General features: G+C 40.1%; 1 non-coding gene across 1 annotated transcript; it reads left to right on the top strand.

The window, feature by feature from the left end:
• The first annotated feature begins 4,818 nt into the window (after positions 1-4,818).
• Positions 4,819-4,890, top strand: TRNAR-UCU (transfer RNA arginine (anticodon UCU)). The gene has a single exon. It is a non-coding gene; the product is annotated as a tRNA-Arg (tRNA).
• Positions 4,891-5,164: the final 274 nt, after the last annotated feature.

Raw genomic sequence — 5,164 nt, 5'->3', positions numbered from 1 at the left:
TTTGACCCACTGGTTGTTTAAGAGTGTGTTATTTAATCTCCACCTATTTGTGAATGTTCTCGTTCTTTGGTGATTATTGAAACCTAGCTTCATCCCATTGTGATCAGAGAAAATGCTTTGAATAATTTCAATATTTTAAAATTTATAAAGACCTGTTTTGTGCCCCAGCATATGATCTATCCTGGAGAATATTCCACGAACAATTAAAGAATGTATAACCTTGTGCTTTGGGGTGCAATGACCTATATATGTCTGTTAGATCTAATTCATTTATCAAGTTATTTAACTTCTCTATTGCCTTGTTGGTGTTCTGTCTGGTTGTTCTATCTATAGAGGAGAGTGGTGTATTGAAGTCTCCTACTATTATTGTTGAAACATCTATTTCTCCCTTCAGTTTTGCCAATGTCTGTCTCATATACTTTGGAGCTCCTTGACTGGAACCATAAACATTTATGATTGTTATATCTTCTTGGTGAATTGGCCCTTTAATTAGCATAGAGCATCCTTCTTTGTCTCTTATGATGTCTTTACATTTAAAGTCTATTTTGTCCAATATTAGTATAGCTACTCCTGCTTTCTTTTGGTTACAACTTACATGGAAGATCTTTTTCCATCCTTTCACTTCCAATCTACTTGTATCCTTGTGTCTAAGATGAGTCTCTTGTAAGAAGCATATAGCTGGATTATGTTTCTTAATCCATTCTGCCAATCTGTATCTTTTAATTGGTAAATTTAGTCTGTTAACACTCAAACATTCAAGTTATTACTGAAAAGATGTTTCTTGATTCCACTATCTTATATTTTAATTTTATTTGTCATATCTATATGTTCTTTTCACTCTTTCTTTTTATATTCTTTAACTTACCCTTAGTGATACTCTTCAATTCTGTGCCCTCCTCCAGACCTCTCTCTCCTGTCTTTTTTTTTTTTTTCAGGTGGCAGAACTCCTTTTAGTATTTCTTGTAGGGCCGGTCTCTTGTTGACAAATTCTTTCAGGACTTCTTTGCCTGTGAAAACTTTAATCTCTCTCTCAGTTTTGAAGGACAATTTGACTGGGTACAGAATTCTTGGCTGGAAGTCTTTCTCTTTCAGAGTCTTGGATATATCATACCACGGCTTTCTGACCTCCAAGGTGCTAATTGAGTAGTCTGAACTTAATCTTATTTGCTTTCCCTTGTATGTAGTAGACTATTTTTCTCTTGCCACTTTTAGGATTTTCTGCTTCTCTTCAACATTTGACAGACTAATTAATATGTGCTTTGGGAAAGGCCTATTTGGATTTATTCTGTTTGGAGTTCTTCGGGTTTCTTTGACTTGTATATTTATGTCCTTTATGAGGGTTGGCAAATTTTCCCCCATTATGTCCTCAACTACTCTTCTTAGCCCTTTACTCCTCTCTTCTTCTTCTGGGACACCAATGATTCTTATATTTGTGTACTTTGTTTTGTCTATCATTTCCCTGAGTTCCATTCAATTTTTTTCCATCTTTTTTGCCATTTGCTTCTTTGAGTCTTCAAAGTCAATTATCCTGTCCTTTATATCACTTACTCTTTCTTCTGTCTCTTCAAATCTGGAGTTGTGTGCCTCTAGTATGTTTTTTTATTTGGTCAACAGAGTCTTTAATGTCTGTGATTTCTGCTATTTTTCTATTTATTCTTTCAAATTCCTCTTTGTGCTCTTCTACTGTCTTCTTGATCTCCTTTATGTCATTTGGTATCCCACTTATTTTATTAAGTAAAGGTGTATGAACATCTCTGATTAGTTCTTCCAATGTCTGTGTCTCCTCTAGTGTTTTAATTTGGTCATTAGTCAGGGTTATATTTGTCTGCATTGTGATATGCTTAGTAATCTTCTGCTGTCTTTATGGCATGTAAATATCCTGATTGATTTACTTTGGGATTTGATTTCTTTCAGTATTCTAAGGCCTTGTGTTTGCAGGGTGGTTGTATAGCAGGGAGCAGGCCACTCCATATGGTCATTTGTTTTAGAGCAGGTATGGGCACAGGCTGGGGATGTTACACTGATGCTTGTGTACATGGGTGCCCAGCAGGCAGGGTACAGCCACAGATGTAGCTGTGCGGGTGCACCGGTCTGGGGGGCGTAACCCTGGTGTGCACTAGTCTAAGGCACGGGGCCCTTTGTGCATGTGCATAGAGCAGTGGCAGCAGGTCAGTGTTACACCTCTGTGGATTGGGGGCAGATGTGACCCACCTGCACAGGTCGGTACTTTCTAAGAGCTGGGAAGTAAGATGGAGGGCTGTCCGCATGTGTGGTTCTAGAACTGCTGTAAAGTGCACTTCCCAGAGCTGAATGATGTGATTGGGGTTACATGCACATGTGTGGGCCTGGGAGTGCCATAAATGGATGTGCTGAGCTCAGGGAGGGCAGGGTGAAGCTGTGCAACACTATGGGTGGGGGGCAGGACCGGGGGGAGCAGGGGTAGCCTAAGTATGGAGGTTAGTGCCCACAACCTTTATGCACTGGCAAAAACCTACAGGAAACAGGGAGGGAGAGGTAGTTCTTGGGAAGTGTGCAGGAGAGGTGGGTTGGGCAGCACTTGCACTTGGGGTAGGGGTGTGAGACAGGTATATGCACTGGGGACATGGATTGGGGGCACCTGGAGCCTGGGGAATAGGAGAGGGTGATGGGATTTAGGTGTGTGGGGTGTAGGGTGAGTTACCGCACCAGTCATGGGTCTGTACTGGTGAGGGTAGTGCGCCCAAGGAATGTGGCCTGGTTTACTTCCTAGTCCCGGGCTCCAGTCTGTGCACTCCTTGGGCTCCGCTACTCTGCGCCTCCACGCCAGGCTTCAGCTTCTGCCTTTCAGTTCCTCGGCCTCCGTAACCAGAGCTGCTGCATATGGTGCAGAAGGCTCTTCCAGGTCAGCCGCACTCCTGAATCGCTGCCTCAGTTGCCCTCCTGTCTCCTCTCCAACTTTTCCATGGGGCAGGGCTAATGTTGAGCCACTCAAGTTGGCCATCTTCCCAGAAGTCTCTTTCTGATCCACTTTTAACCATCATCTTCCACATACTCCATAGCTCAATTATTTGTTTGAATGCCTTTCTGCTGTTTGATCACTAATTCTTTTTATCTTCCCTGGATCTGGGCACTCAGCATGGCTTGACTCTATCTGTCTTTCTTGACCCTTCATTAGCTCACATCCCTCATTCTGGTTTTCAGCCTATGTCCTTGACTGACCTCTGCCCACATTAGATGATATGATATCGGTGGGCATGAATACAAAGCTTCATGTCCACAGGACCCCAGGAAAACAGCTGCTCCTGATCATATGTTCTCCAAAGAATCTGACTTGCCACTTTAGAAAGTAATATTTCCTAACTGAACAGAGGCAACATTTTACACTGCACAGAATCATAGGGCAAAATGGGATGGGAAGAGGTCATATTGATAACCCCTTGCTGTCCAGTAGAATGATTAGTCACTGGAAAAAGGCAGGTGCCTCCTTTCTAAATATCCCAGAGATTTTACAAAATCTTCTAATCATTCTAGATAATAAAATAATTTTCTAACTGAATTTCCTGAAGTTTTTTTCTTCTCATTCTCTCCTCATGACTCACAGCAACCTGATGAGGTAGGATTCTAAGTCTCACCACTAATGAAATATACAAGGATAAACAGGATTTACGGGTAGTGTTGTCAGATCATGACTAATCACTAGATTCCTGCTAATTTACTAAACCCTACATTTGGTGGCTCTCTCTCTCAACATGGATAATGTTGCAGTGGGGCTAGTTCCATGCTCTCTTAGGTAAACTAGCATAGGATATGCATCATCACTGATAATTTGACAATAAAAGTATGGTAATAAAGACAATAGGAAAATAAATTGGAATATCCCAAAGGTTATGACCTCTATTTAGTGTCATCAGTCACCTCCTCAAATCCTGGGAATTCAAAGTTCATTGTCTGATCAGCCCAAGTAGTCATAAAACCAGTCAACCAATCTGATTACCAAACCAATGCAAGATAATCCTCTGAAGAGAAAGGGAGGAGAATTAAAATCTAGTTAGTTAATATTCCCAATAAAAATACATATCCTGGTGTGTTGCTGACATTACCATCAGTTAAGTTTAACAGAAACTTGGCATTGATGTTTTACCTGATAGAGTTTACTGTCCTCATGTAACAACAAGTCCAGTGATAAATGATACAGGGCTGATGCAGCTACTAAAGAGAGTCAATAAAGACCCACACTTCTTTTAGCTTCTGGGTCCCCAGCCCTTGGCATGTGGCTTTCCTCCTGTAGCCACAACTTAGGAGCTCTTATATTTTAAAAAGAAGAAGAAATTCATTTCTTAAAAAAAGGAATAATGAATGACTTTGCTATTTTTAAAAAGTAAATAGTTCAGAGAAGTACAAAGGAGAAAATTTAAATGTGAGTCCAAATCCAATCAACCAGAAAGAATTTGTTAATAAGTGACCATCATTTTCTGATAGTTTTCATGCATATTTATAGATAGATGGATGGTTGCACAGGCAGACAGATAAATAGATTATCAGTAATGGGCTATGCTATACATTCTATTTTTAGCTAAAATAATGTTCTTACTCTAAAAAAAAAAAGTAATAGAGTTGAGTGTTATATCTCCTGAATTCTTGCAGGATTTAAATATTTGTTTGTTGACTTTTGTCTATGGCCTTTGTGCCTGAAAAACATCTTGCTGAGTATAAAATTTTTGGATTCACCCATGCTTTCCCTCAGATCTCTACAGATACTGCTTCACTGACTTTTGTCATTAGTGTGGCCATGGGAAGTTCTAACCCTCAGGACTCCAATCAAAAAATGATTGGAAGGGTGCATGGGTAGTTCAGTGGTTAGAATGCCCGCCTTCTATGCAGGAGACCTGGGTTCGATTCCTGGGTCATGCACCCCCCCCCCAAAAAAAAACAGTAAAAAAAAATGATTGGAGATTCTTCTTCTTTAGATTCTTTCTTGACTTTTAAGGAAATCTGTTTCCTACTTGAGATCTGAGAAAAAAGTGTGGCATCGTTGAATCCACTCTCATTTTGGTCCAGATTTCATAGCTTGAGAAACGCATGCTTGACAGTTCATAATTTGGGTTGTGGCCCCTTCTGTTTCATTAAGGATGGTGCTTCACTCTTTGTTTTTCTTTTTTTTTTTTTTTTTTGTAATTTTATGTGA

The sequence above is a fragment of the Tamandua tetradactyla genome, chromosome 6 (genome assembly GCF_023851605.1).
Source record: "Tamandua tetradactyla isolate mTamTet1 chromosome 6, mTamTet1.pri, whole genome shotgun sequence".
Classification (NCBI taxonomy): Eukaryota; Metazoa; Chordata; class Mammalia; order Pilosa; family Myrmecophagidae; genus Tamandua; species Tamandua tetradactyla.
This window is presented reverse-complemented; position numbering and strand designations above follow the sequence as displayed.